This window comes from Lygodium microphyllum, chromosome 25 (assembly GCF_053477565.2).
Source record: "Lygodium microphyllum isolate KBCC chromosome 25, Lygodium_microphyllum_v1.1.10, whole genome shotgun sequence".
NCBI lineage: Eukaryota > Viridiplantae > Streptophyta > Polypodiopsida > Schizaeales > Lygodiaceae > Lygodium > Lygodium microphyllum.
Window position 1 is genome coordinate 90,787,155 of NC_141159.1, and position 15,029 is coordinate 90,802,183.

The 15,029-nt window shown below is 45.2% G+C and overlaps 1 protein-coding gene across 2 annotated transcripts in view; it reads right to left on the minus strand.

Annotated features, from left to right (window-relative positions):
• The window catches only part of LOC148014488 (NAD(P)-binding Rossmann-fold superfamily protein), a 101,369-nt gene extending 87,578 nt beyond the window's left edge, over positions 1–13,791 (minus strand). Inside the window, exon 1 of one of the 2 annotated variants that reach the window (XM_087666344.1) lies at positions 13,411–13,791. The gene's annotated coding sequence lies outside the window, so the exon portion shown is untranslated. The remainder of the gene's footprint in view (positions 1–13,410) is intronic. The other variant, XM_087666345.1, reaches the window with a different exon arrangement.
• Positions 13,792–15,029: the final 1,238 nt, after the last annotated feature.

The following is a 15,029-nucleotide window of genomic DNA, read 5'->3' on the forward strand; positions in this document are numbered from 1 at the left end:
GTACTCAATGTGCAAAATCAACTTCATACCGATCACCTTCTTGTGATGATGTCGGTCAACAAGAATCCAAAATCCCATTTCCATCAATACTCTCTAGTTCTTGATCCATGGCATTATGCCAATTAGAATCTCAGAGAGCCTCCTAGCACGTCTTAGCCTAACTAAGCACAAGATAAGTAGTTGTGAAGACTGATATATTAAAAGTCATTGGAGAAAGGCTTGTGGAGTGCCTAGGAACGTCTAAGGGAGTGTCAAAAAGGAAGTGTGTCAAAGTCTCACACGGTTTGTTGGTACCAACAAGGCAACACGTCCCTTCAAGGCTGTGTAGAAGTAGATGGCTCTGCAATAGGATTGGAAGTAAGAAGTGATGTGAGCTCACTACACATAACAAAGGGCATCTCATTGATAGATGGAAGAGCATTAGGAACATCCCTCCCATTAAAGGTGATATCTCGTTGAGTGTAGATCTTGTTTGTTGTTAAAAGTGGATGCACGTAATAAACTTCAGAACAAAAGGACAAAAGAGAAAAACACAAAAGAACGCTACAAAGAAGAGAACTTAGAAGAATGCTCAGGAAATGGAATCCTCAGGAAATGGAATGACGTGTACAACAATGAGTCACTAGCTCATAGGCATTGGCACCAGCTTCCTCTCTCCAACAAAACCTATGGTGATGACATGACTCTGACTAATGAGGGAGCCCGGTATAAATAGGATAAAAGTATGCCATAAATGGCAACAGGTCGTCCATCATTAAATGTTGTTCGGCTAGCATAAAATGCCCGAATAAGTATCATAATGACCATAGAAAAATGCCTAAAATACCTAGCCATGCGTCGCATAGCTCAAAGTCACACATGAGCTATCCAACCTGCTAACACTCTCTCCCAAATCATGGATAATCTGATACAATACAATGATACAATGATAAATTCTAATCATAGACCATACAACAAAGAATCACAAAACTAAAACCATGGATATCCAGGCAGTGGATGATCAAGCCACCACCAAGTTGCCTCAAAGAGAACCCGATATCAATGTCGATCACACTAGCCCCTGAAAAATAGAGAGGAGTCATAACAGATCTTTGTGTCTATCAACAATTTATTACATTAGTATACAAGAATAGCCTATCAAAAATGCCTTTGAACATAACTGACCATGAATTCCCTGCTTTCGGCCAAGATTGCCAAAGTGTCCCCTCATGTGAGCTCGAACTAGGGGCCAATCCCACTCACTATCAAGTAAGAGTCCATCACGAACCTAGATGTCAATCCCAACTCCAAGATTTGAACTTGCCAAACTTCAATGGATGCATCAAGGACGTCCCTCTCTAGAATATGTGCACCTATATTCATGTATAGATGAGGCATCTAGAGGATAGGAAGAGAAATTAAAGGAAATAAGGGGGGGGAGAGAGAGAGAGAGAGAGAGAGAGAGAGAGAAAGAAAAAAGAAAGTTATATTAATGTCTACAACGGCCAAGTTGGCCTATGAGACCAAAAGGTTACATACAAAATGTTTGGGAAGTTTTCCAAGTCCCAGTAAAGCTACTATCTAGTGTTATGGTGAACTAGGTGAGTAGGTATAAAATGGTATACAGACTCGATACAATCTAGATGCACTTCAAGTGCAGTGTGGAACTGCTCATGGAGCGTGGTCATCTTAAGATGTCCCGCATGGGCCTATCTAGCATGGAGAGGCTGAAGCAACAGGGTATGGCTCCCTGGTGGCGCTGTAAAATCCGTTGTATCTGTAGGTGATGTCTCCTGTTGGGGCATGGACATCCAACCAACAACACAAACTACACAAAACAGAGCTTAAAAGCAATGTACACAAGCCGATTGCAAAAAACAACTGCAAGTAGAGATATTATAGCCGACAAACACAGTCAAAAACCAAAGAATGTCGCCGCCTAGTCTACAAAGGCAATAAATGCAGGAAACACAACAGCTGATCAAATAAACACACGTTAATCAAGAATAAAATAATGCAGAAAATCAAAACACAACCTACAAAAGGCTAGAAACAGGGTGATGGGCAACAGACAACAATCACCAGACTGTAGACAATGTGCAACATTCAAGAAAAGTCAACGATGAGTAAGGCCAGGCTTGGCAAAAAACAGCAACATGAGCGTAGATCCTGTAATCTAATACCATGTCAAAAGTGGATGCAGTAATGGAAGCATAAACAAATGTTGTAATAAACTCCTGAACACAAGGATAGAAGAGAAAAACACAAAAGAACACTGCAAAGGAGCAAACTTGGAAGAATGTTTGGTATATGGATTCCATTTCTAGAGCATTCTTTTGAGTTCTCTTCTTTGTAGTTTTCTTTTGTGTTGTTCTCTTTTGTCCTTGTGTTCAACAATTTATTTCAACATCTATTTGTGCTTTCATTGCTGCATCCACTTCTGATTGTTTGTGTGGGGATCAAAAGCCTTAAAGCTTTTAAAGTAAGTAAATATCTCACTTTTTTCATACATGAACTAGTCCCATATTTTGCAAATATGATCATCAATGAAGGAAACATAATATCTACAACCACTCAAAGTTAATGTCTCTTTGTAGGACCCTACACATCAAAATGTATTAATTCAAGTGGCTTCTTACATACATGCTTTTCATGTGGAAACGCATGTTTTGCTTGCTTTCCAAGTTGACATGCTTCACATACTTTGTGCATCCCATCAACTCTAAACTTAGGCAAGCCTTCCACAATCTATTTTGACTATATGTCTTTCAGCCTGCTGCATCAATGAGCAACCCACAAAATGACCAATTCTAATCTAGGTGAGAGCTTTGGATGCCTGTCATCTAGAGTGTGTGTTGTAGGCACGACATCTAAAGACATCTAGGTGAGCAAGAGAAGGCTTCTTACCGTAAAAGGCCTCAAAGGGAATCCAATGAGATATTGCCATTGTTGGGCTCCGATTAAAGAGATACACCAAAGTGTTAATTGCCTCAAACAAAGGTGTTCATGAAGCTCCACAACAAACAAGATAGAACGAGCCATATTTATGAATGTCATATTATGTCATTCCACCACTCCATTCTGTGAGGGGGACTAGGGAGAAAACAACTATCAAGTGCTACAAAAGCTGAGTGAATTCATGTGAAATGCACTCACTCCCATTATCAAATTGAGTTGTTCTTATATGGATGCCCATTTGATTATTAACAAGCCACACCTACATAGCAAAATAAGCAAAAGCCTCATACTTTTACTTTGGAAAATAAATCCACATAAAGTGTGAACAACTAGTTATCCATAAGCAGTATATGATATTAAAGCACCAGTCAAAGATGGTGTGGGTGACTCGCCACTAAGGTCAGTGTACACCAACAAAAGTATGCCCTTAGCACGATGTTGGGCATGTTGTGCAAACAGTGTCTAATGTTGTTTGCCCATCTAACATGGTCTACAAAACATCCTTAGCTAATTTCAAGTAAGAAATGTCGTCAACAAGCTTATCTCATGACAACTCATACCAAGTATGATACAAGAGGTATCCAAGACGATAGTGCCATAAACACTCCAAATCAGAGAGGCTAGCGATGTCAACACACAACATTCTACTACTAGATATGCTTTGTCTCTTGGATTCAATGCAATTTCTTTGGAGTCATGAAAAGCAACATATTGTTGCTCTTTCATTGATAAAAACTGAGTGTTAAGCATTGTAAGGATAAAAGCATAGAAAGAAGGAACATCCATTCCCACACTTAGGAACAAATTAATGCGTTCCGGGAGGTTTGAGCCCAAGAAACGTTGGTTGAACGTTCCAGCCCGTTCCTTGTCCTGTTCCAGACCGTTCCTTGTTTGGAACAGCCGTTCCAGCAGCGGGCCTTTTTTTCTTTTAACATTGATCCTGTTCTGTCCCACCTCGCACCAGCTAGCTCGACTCCCACCTCTCGTGATTACTACCGCAGCTTACCTGTCGTGACTCTTGCCCCACCTCGCACCAGCTGGCCCCTCCCGCCTCTCTCGCCTGCCTGACTCACCTCCCACCTCTTGCACCTCTCTCGATTGCTTCGCCCGACTGTTAGGCCCACCTCCTGACTCCCATCTCTCTTGCCTGCCTAGCACCTCTCTCGCTTGCCTAGAATTTCACGAATTGTCTCTAATTTCACGAATTATGGTTGATATGATATATCTCTCTAGATTCTAAGACTTAAGTGTTGATTCTCTCTCTTTTTTTTTTCGTAAAACGTAATTGTATTAATTACAAAAAAAAGTACAAGATGACCTGATTACAAGATACATGACAACAATCTAGGCCATCATGTGAAAAGGGTCTAAGTGCTACAAGTTACAATGTTATGGCAAGGATGCAGATGAAATTGCCATAAGCCAGGGACGTAAGTCCTCCCTAGAGAGCAAATCATGCCGGAGAAGATCCAACTGCCAATACAAGAGGCCCTTAAGCCTCGCAATATGCCGCTGAACATTATAGGCGGAGTCAAAAAGAAAAGCATTCCTAATGGTCCAGTTATGCCAACAGCCCCAATATCGAAGAAAATGATACATGAGTGTCATATGTGGCTATGCAGGAGTGGGGTATTTGGGCTGCCCGAAAACCCAATCAAAGGGGCGCAGGGTGAATCCAACCACTCCTTGCCAAACAGCCGACAAAAAGAACAAGACTTTCTTTGCGACGGGGCAAGAAATAAATCTGTGGCGGGCTGATTCCACAGCAGTGGTGCAAAAGAAACAGTTGCCATTGGAGATTCGTCGCTTGGAAAGAGCCGACGCAAGCGGAAGACCACCAATCATCACTCTCCAAAGAAAGACTTTACATTTGAAGGGTGTCTTGTTCAACCAGCCCTCCATCACAGTTGCCCTCCACCATGACCGGGATTTACGTAATCCCCATAAAGCATTCACTTTGGTAACTAGCCATTGTTGATCTTTAATCAGAATATGATAAACTTGATTAGCAGAAGCTTTGCTTAAAGTCAGCCGGCCTTGTAGGTCCCAATCCTGCCAGGGATGATCTGAAGCAAGGGCAGGAAAGGGTTGTCTGCTCTGGAGCATCCGCAAAAGCTGTTCCCATAAAGGCCTATATCCCCGAGGGATCCTGAAAAGCCTCCTAGCTGTACGAAAAGATGTAAGCACATTGCGACTAGCAAGGGTGGCATCCGCGACCGAAGACAAGCCCAAACGAGCCATCCGGTTGAATTGTGGTCTAAGCTCATGTTTGCCTTCCCATGCAAGTAAACGCGAGACTGCCAACAATTCCAATTGAAAAGAATTAGTAGCCAAGCGATCCTCCGCTGGATGCCACTGAGCCTTTTGGAGGACCCGTTTCCAGGAACATACCAAATGAGTAAGCAGCGACGAAGAAAAACTGGAGAACCGCGAATCAGCATTAAGAACATGCCACCAAGAACTCCGGATTTGGGTATTGCCATGTAGAAGCCCATGGCTCTCAAGGAAATAACGGGCTATATCGACCCATGGATGATGATCCGAGCACATGGCGCGGAAAAGAGACCAACGGAGTGCCTGCATGTGAGTTTGGGCATCTAAAATAGCTCCGCCACCCATGCGTTTGGGGGTGCAGGCATGCGACCAAGAAATCCAGGAAATACCTGCATGCAATGAGTCCTTCTTCCATAGCATGAAGCGAATAGACTGAGTAAGAGCATTGAGAGTCGTAGTAGTCCAGGGCAACAATGGCAAAAAATATGTGAGCATTGGCAACATAATTGTCTGGGCCACTTTGAGGCGAATATGGAAGGGCCAGGCTTGAGATTTCCAATACATAAACTTAGCCACCATTTTCTGAGAAATCCACTGCAGAAGCTGCTTTGGTGGAACGTCGACACCCAAAGGGTACCCAAGGTGCCTGACAATGGAGCCACGAGGAACAACCAGACCCTGCCAGTCCAAGGACTGCAAGTCCGACTCCGTGCAGCTGAGAATGGCTGATTTGAGCGCATTGATGCGAAGGCCGGAGGCTTGACCAAAGATGCCCCAAACATCCAATGCTCGTCTGAGGTTGTCCTTGTCCGCACGCAAAATCATAAAAGTATCATCCGCCAGGGATTGGCTAATGAAGTGCTGTCTTGTAGGAAGCGACAGACCGGCCAACTGAGAAGAGGCTGCCATATGGGATAACATGGAAAGAACTGGATGTGTCGCGAGGGCAAAGAATAGCGGGCTCAAAGGGCATCCTTGTCTGACAGAGCGGGCAAGTACAAATGGCTCAGTAACACCTCCGTTCAGCATGACTCGCGAAGACGCTGCAGCGCTAATGGTGTAGATTAGACGAGACATCCGGGGACCAAAGCCCATAGCAGACATAAGTTCAGCAACGAAAGACCAATCCAGATAGTCAAAAGCCTTTTCCAGGTCCAATTGAATCAGTACTACCTCCTGGTTAGAATGCCTTGCATAATCAATAGCCAGTTGAGCATTCAATACATTGTGCAGAATATTTCGGCCCTTAATGAAACCATACCGTAGAGGGTGCACAATGGCCAGGAGATGCTTATGAAGCCGATTCGCCATTATTTTGGAAAAGATTTTGTACATTGAACCCATCAAAGAAATGGGGCGCCACTGTGTCAACTTAGATGGCGAAGGAACTTTTGGAAGCAGTTTAATAAGGCCTTCTTTCCATGAGGAAGGCATGATCCCCGTTTGCCACACCTGCTGAAACAAAGCCTGCAATGGTTTCGCCAGTTGGGTAGCAAAAGCTTCAAAGAACTCATTGGTGAGACCATCCCAACCCGGACTTTTATCCTTGGGCAAATGTAACAAGACGTCCATAACCTCTGCCTCACAAATATCAAACTCCATAGTAGCTTGCATGTCCTGCGGTAGCTGATTGCGGACCACGTCATAAAAACCCGAACGGGCCTGAGTGATTTGGTCTGAAGGTGGAGAAATGGAGCCGAGAAGGTCACGGAAATAATTCCTGCACATATGCACAATAGTCTGCGGATCCAGGATAAGGTGGCCTTCTGCATCCTCGAGTCTGGTCATATTCTCCCTAGCAGGAGAGGCATGGAGAGCTCGAAAGAACTTATGGGTTTGACATGCACTATCTTGCAAAGTCTCTGTCAGATGTTGCAGTTTGGCCTGCTGATATGATTTCAATTGGAATTCTTTAATAAGATCCGCCACTCGCATGGCCAGTGCGAGCAGAAATGAATCATCCGGAGTGTCCACCAGCAGAGAACGAACCAAAGCCAGCATGTCCTCGGCTGCCTTGCGACGCTGCCGACAAAGAGAGGCATGATATATCCCATACTGCCGAGCAACCCACTGCACATTAGAGAGTAATCTTTCAAATGACGCAGTGCCTTGAGAAGAGAAGTCGAAGAGGAATCTATCAATCAATTGCTGCATATAACCCTGAAAGATTGCATGCTTCAGGTAAGACGAATTGAAATGCAAAGGGAGTCTCTCCAGAAATTGCTTGAAAGGGGCAATGGGTTGTGCAAGTAGCTCAAGCTGCAGAGGGAAATGGTCCGACAAGGCATATTGCTGCAACACTTTTATTTCGAGCAGCTCAGGAAGAAAATCATCATTCTGCATGATATATATACGGTCCAATCGCGACCATGTTGTTGCATACTGGGCAGAATGGAAAGTAAACCCTGTAGAAGACGGGTGTAGCCAGGACCAGAGGTCTTGCTTAAGAACGGCAAGAGCCAACACATGCCACATACGACTTTCCGGCGTATCCATCACCGAATGCTCCGATGTGGACTGGGAGGAATCAACACATATTGAAATCCCCCATGAAGAAGCCCCGTCTGCCAAGTGACAAGGAGGTCTGCAAAGTCTGCCAAAGCGCCCGACGAGATAAGGAATCATTCGGAGCATAGAGGCCAAGTAGCCATAAGATTTCCCCTTCGAATAAAATTTCAATCACCAAAAAACGGCCATGAACATCATTTTTAATAAGAATAGGCTGATATTTGTCATGGACAATCATGAGCACACCCGAATAATGCATGGCCTGTGTCCCTGCATAAAACAATCTAAAGCCATGGCAATCTACCACTTTTCCGGCTTCACCGTGACTCTTGTGCTCAACAGCGCACAGGACATCCCACTGATTTTCATGCAATACAGTCCACATAGCATGTTGCTTGTGTCGAGAACAAATTCCTCGCACATTCCACGTGGCTATTTTCATATGTATTCAAAACAAAATCAGGTACGAGGCACAGCTTGCCTCGATTTGACTTTGTCAGCGAGAATGTCCAGGACTCCCTCGTCCAAGAAATCCGCCAACACTGCAAAAGAGTTCTGCGGACCAGATTTGGAAGTAGACGGCATATCTGCTGGCTTGGGGATGGAACGGGGATAACGACGGTCCCACGGGGTAATGGCATTACCTCTAGTATCAAATGCCAGCTTAGCAGGGGGACCCTTTGGACGATCCGAATACATTTTCCTGGCGGGCTGATGAAGGGGGGCAGAGGAAACCATAGCAAGAGCAGAGCGCTTAGAAGACTGCATTTCCTTCCTGCGCATATATGTACACATGGAATCTTGTGAGGTAGTAGGCACATTGTTCTCCATGGCAGCAACAACCTTGTTGCCTTTTTTTGCACGTACTTCAACCCAATTAGTGGCGCTGGAATCCAGACCCAAAACCTGTTGTTTACCTTTGGCCAGAGCTTGGGGCTGATGGGTAGCATCCAGTGACGGGGCATCACACACCATATCTTCCATGGGCGGCGCAGCATGGCCATCATTGGAAGTGTGTTGTTGTTCCGGGCATTCGGCCATAAAATGCCCCAACTGTCCACAGGAAAAGCAATGCCCTGCAAAATTGCCCCATTTCAAACGAAAGTGTAACGGGTGCATGCCAGAGCAATTGAGGCGTAACCAGGCAGGCCTTTTTCTTGCAGTGTCCCATAGCATACACAAGCGGTTGCGATTCACAGCCCTGAGACTGGGAGGGACCAGAACAGTGCCCACAGCGGCCATAGCATCCTTCAATAGTGGCCAATAAACAGCCGGACAGTTTTCCACCTCGACCCAGACAGGGCATTCACGTTGCAGCAAACGCTGAAAATCTGCCATTGGACGCCATGGAACCACATGAACCAACCGGCGTTCAAAAAACAAAGGCAGTTTAGACAGGAGAGCAGCAGGGTGCGTCTCTGATTTCAACAGGACCTCAAAAAAGCCCCGGGAGCCAACAAAAATCTCTTCAACACATTCCCCTTGTAGCAGATGTTGCAACCACCGGCGAATACGGGAAAGCAACGGGATTCGACCAGTGAAGAAAAGTATCACAGCGCGATCATAAAATACCGAAAAGGAGCGTAGGACAGTTTTTAGGTCCACGGTGGCGTCCAGTACATCGTCAGGTGCAGAGTCAGAAAAGACTTCCTGATTATGTTGAACATAATCGCCAAGCAAAGTGTTTGCAAATTCCAGCAAATGCTCCCAGTCCACTTCCTGAGAGTCCACCGAATCCGAAGCAACCTGAGCATAGGACCGATCCTGAGAAACGCCTATCTCTTCCGAAGCATGCTTGGTACGTTTACCCGCAGGCTGGATGTCGAGACCAGGGGGCATCTCTTCGTTGCACGGAACCATATCCTCAGGTTCCTCCGCATCAGAATCCGGGCCCGATGCTGCCACTATTTGATCTATGAAATCCAGATCCAAACCAGCCATCGTATATGATGATTTGATCTCGAAGGAGAACTGGCCCTCTCTCTTGCCGGCTCTCTCGCTCTCCCTCTTTTCTGTACAGAGGCGTTGTCCAGGGGTGTACTCTGCAAGGAGAGCTAATGAAAACTGAGGTTTACCTGTCACCGTGTAGGGGTAGAAGGGTGAAACAAAGGCCTGGCGGTCTCCACGGCAGGACGAGACAGGCTGGGGTGCCGGGAAGGGATCCGTCAGCAGCGTCCGGGGACAGGGCATCAGGGGTATGCGACCGTGGATAGGGCGTCAGGGACAGGGCGTCAGGGCGTGGACAGGGCGCCAGGAGCAGAACACGCTGGCGGCTCCAGGAGCAGGGCGTCTGCTCCCGACGGCTCCAGGAGCAGGACGTCAGAAAGATGGCTCCAGGGATTCCGCTGGCAGCACAAGGAGCAGGCGCGACTGGCAGAAGCAGGCGGAGATGCAGCCCTCGACTATGGTGACAACACGCGAACAACCGACGAACAGAGGTGACGACGAGACTGACGCGAACGGGGGGTGCCGACAGGTAGGGCTTCAAGCGGCGACGACGCAGATGAAGGCAACAGCAGGGCGCACCAGACCAGGAGATGGCAGGGCGGCACGGCGCAGGAGCACCATCGCGACCTCTAATCAGGTGCAACCCTCTCTCTCTCTCTCTCTCTCTCTCTCTCTCTCTCTCTCTCTCTCTCTCTCTCTCTCTCTCTCTCTCTCTCTCTCTCTCTCTCTCTCTCTCTCTCTCTCTCTCTCTCTCTCTCTCTCTCTCTCTATATATATATATATATATATATATATATATATATATATATATATATATATATTCCTAAAACTTTGGGCGTTCCCCCCGTTCCCTTCGTTCCCATTCCTAAAACTTTGGGCATTTCCCCCGTTCTCGTTCCCTGTTTCTGGTAACTATGGATAAAAGTTTGAATAAGATAAGGATAAGCATCATCTCATTCTCTTTCAACTAAGCAGGCTCGTGAAATGGAAACTATCCCTTACATGAAAGCACAAGGATATCTTCGGTATCTAATTACTTGTACTTGTCCAAATTTGTCTTATGCAGGACATATTCTTTCCAAAGCCATGCATCAACCCACTTATGAACATTGGAAGCAGTTGAAACGTATCTTACCATACCTCAAGGTCACGTCTCATGTGGAGATATATTTTACAAAGACAACAATGATTTTCTTTTAAGAGTATATTCAGATGCAAATTGGGGTGGTGATCTTGCTACCCAAAGATCTCACACTGGTTTTATCATTACACTAGCAGGAGGTCCCATCTCATGGAACACCAAACAATAACACTCTGTAGCACTTTCTACTACGGAAGCTGAATATGTGGCATGCAGCATGGCTGCCCAAGAAGTTATTTACCTTAAGAAACTCTTGGAAGATATCAGCTTTGGATATCAACCTCAGCAAATTCCCATCTTCACCGACAACAAAGCATCAATCTCTGTCATTCAAGGCCCTAAATTAAGTCTGAAACTCCGCCATATTGATATGAGATATCATTTTGTACGTGAATTAGTTGAAATTTCCCATATCATCCTTCAATATGTACCATCATGTGATAATGCTACTAATTTCCTCACCAAATCAATTCCCCACTTGAAGCATAAAATTGCCGCCCAAATCCTTTGCATGCTTCGATAGGGAGGGAAAAATATTCTAGTTAAATTATTGAATTGAATGTAATCCTTTATTTCTCTGCAAATTTCCTATGGAATCCTTTTGAGGGGGGGTGTAAGGATAAACGTTTGAATAAGATAAGGATAAGCAAATATGTGGACAAAAGGATCCCATAGATATCCACTTTGTAAATATCTCAGATATTTAGAGAAAAAGCTCACCTACCTCATTTAATGTACCATGTATATATACATCTACTAGCAATGAAATGATTAATTGCAGTTCACTCCATTTTCTACATTGTCTCTATCTCTTTTCTCTTATTGTGCACAGTGTCCTTTCATCTACAAATCCTTTAATTCCTGGTTTTCACTACATGCATCGTGTTCTACCACTTAGGAAGAGATATGGCTTCATCTCGTTTTTGCAGAGATCGGATTTCCTCAAGCAAGCCTACTATATACTTCGGGTTGACAATCAGAGTGCTATTGCTCTCCCCAAGAACCCCATAACTCATGTTCACACAAAGCATGTTTAGGTTCAATATCACTATGTTTCAGAGAGTATCTTGGATTCCGAGCTTGAGGCGGTCTACTGTTCCACAACTGATAATGCAACAAATATCTTCATGGTGCCTTTACCATAGTCTTTCATGCTTCATCATATGCATCTCCTTGGCCTTCAGCCACTCCCAAGATCTAATAGGGGGTGTTAGCATTTCATGTATTTATGCATGTCATCTCTTGGTTGTGAACTCCATTAGAGTCTGACGGAGACAAAGGAGCTCTTACTATCCATGCATTAAATTTTAGTTTTCAGCACATTTTCACGAGTTCTCAATCGAATCGCATTTGTTTCAACCCTGTCCACGCTGTTTGTGGCATTTACAGCCAGTGGCTGCATTACAGATTTTGCCACATAGCATGCAGTAGGTCGGCCAGTTGTGTCCAATGCATGAAATGCTGGTCAGTCAGATTTTTTGTCTCCCTAGGCAGCACTCAGCCAGTTTCAGACTTGCAACCTATTTATATTGCTGCCACAATCAGGGCTGATCACTGCCAGGTTTTCCCACCTCCATTCTCTCATCATCACCTACCATTTCAGTCTTCTTCTACCTCATTTTGGTGCCCTCACTAACAGGATATGAGCAGCATGCAGGGGCTGTTTGACACAGCCTTGTATTCAGCATTCATTTTCTGACTAATGCAGATTTGTTCCTTCTTTCTCTCTATTCACTCAATCTCTCTCCTCCCTTCTCTCTCCATGTTTGTGATCTTCTTCCATTGTGCACTCTCACAAAACATATCTCCCTTTGTTTGTCTCTCTCTACGTCTGACAGTTCAGAGTGCACTGCATGTGATTCCACCACAGGGAGTCACCTTAGATACAGCCATTGAGAGATGTAGGACAAATCGCCTTTGGCCCATGCCCGTGCATGTCCTACTTGTGGCACCACCGAAGGATACAAATGAGATTGGTATGCCATCAAGCAACCATACCTCAATGCTTCAACTTATCCATGTTGGATAGACCCATGAAAGCTATTATTGGATGCTATCAGTGATATATCATATCCACATTGGATCACATCCCTAGTTTTTAATCCTTCAAGCTATTTGTTGTTTCCTAACTCGATGTTTCCTCTTAGATTAAGATTTCCTGATTCTACCTGGGAAACATGGTAGTTTCCTGAATTCCAAATGTATGCATGTATTTTTGCCTCGCAAGCCAATTTTGCATTTTGTAGTCATTAATGCAACACACACACCTCATGATAGATGTTCTTGCCTCAAGGACAGTCCACAGTTTCCAGAGAGTCCTACTGGTCAGGGTGGGATCCTCCTAGTCAGCTTAAGGATCATCGAGAGATCATCTTGTACATGATAGTAACTTACACTTGAAATCGTTATGATTGTAGGAATCGGCATTGTTAGTCATTTTTTATTTCCATTGTTGTTATTGATGCGAGCTGATATGGTCAAATGTACTTATTTCTTTGTCTCATAGGCCATTCTAGCTTTTAAGCTCAATCAATGGAGCTTTCTTTCAGGATGGCTATATACGTGAAAGAACTCAGAGAAATGCAGGTGTTTGAGTGACTTACAAATGCGATATGAGTGAGATGAGCTTTGTCGACGGTCTTCAATCGAAAGCTGCTGTGTTCTCAATGAGAGAGAGGGAGAGGGGCGATTGCAGCTCTGCCGTGATCCCTATACTCGTCCTTTTCACGTGCTTCATGTAATAACCCTTACGAGAAAGAAAAAGGCCCAGTTGCTCTTCTTTTCATAGGAGCTGCGTTCTTTGAGATTCGCGCATCCTGAGATGTGCATGTGCGTGAGGGATCGTGTGGTCTGGAGGCTGGTAAAGTCCATGCGCAGACGGAAGCTTTATTCACACGTGACTAATTTTCTCTCCAGAGTCCAGTCTCCCGCAGTTACTATTGGTATAACGCACACTCGGAACTCCCTCTCTTACGGCATCTTGGGATTCTCTTCTAGCTACTTAAAAAGGCTCTCTCTCTCTCTCTCTCACAATAATATTTACTAGGTGCTCCGCGCCTAGACTCGCCCCGGCGCAGGCGCGATTTTTTGGGGGGGCGCCCCCGCATTCTCTTACTTTTTGGTGGGGGAGGTGGGGGGCTGCTACGTGGCACCCGCCCCCCACCTCTCCTTAACTAATGGTATAGACTAGGCATTCCGAACACCTTCGCACAAAGACCTGTGTCGTCCTGCATCCACTTGACACTTCGTGAGAGCATATGCAAGTCATGTACATCAATTATAATGAATAAATGTAACATAAGAAGATATTACTTTATCTAAATCCTATGGTGTTGATTGCGATGCATATCATCGATGCTTGTTAAAGATGTGACATGTATTAGTAGTCGGTAGTAAGGGAGGTTTGTACAGTTGGGGAACCTGCCTCTTTAACCACTTAAGGACAAAAAGTTATGACAAAATGGCATTTGGCAAGCAGCTTATACAATATAGGTCCTATTCTATTTGTATGAGGTGGGGTGAATTTGGGTGGTCATGCTACTGGGGATGTGCCGGTGCGGGACTCCCATCAGGTCGGGCAAGGAAGATATCGGCCGGGACCCGAATGGTGTAGTCCCTGGCCGCAGCTATTTCAAGAATGATTTTAAACAATTCATCAAATTTCTGCTTGTTTTTAGCTACATTCTCCTCTTTCGAGCACCTGGTGCCCGAGCATTTGGTGGAGGCTTGCATGGCCGATGTTGCTACACCCCGGGTGCTCCCTTGAGCCTTCGTCCTCTTGGCTTGGGGAGTTTTTGGCATGCATCCTGGGCAGTGTCTCTTGGGGCCTCTTTTCGGCACGTACCTCTTTAGAGTAGGCATGTAGCATTCTGGTGGAGGCACTAGTGCCTTATGCTCCCTCCGACGGAGAGCTTCCTTGCAGGCCAGCTGCACTATGTGCTCCATGATGGCTACTGGTGGAGAACCTGAAAAATGTGAACCAAGGGTTAGGCTTTGAGGTAGGATAGAATTATTTGCATGACAAGGATTAAACAGTGGATTATCAAGCGCTTATGAGGAGAAGGGGTGAGGCATGCAGCGTTTGTTGTAGAGGGACGGCTCCCATGATGATATTTGTCATGCTTCAACTACAGAGTGTATTCCAACCATTAGCAGATCTTGGCTTATGCTAAGTTTGCGTGGACTGGCTGTGATGGAGTGGAGCAGGGCTCGTCCCCGGAAG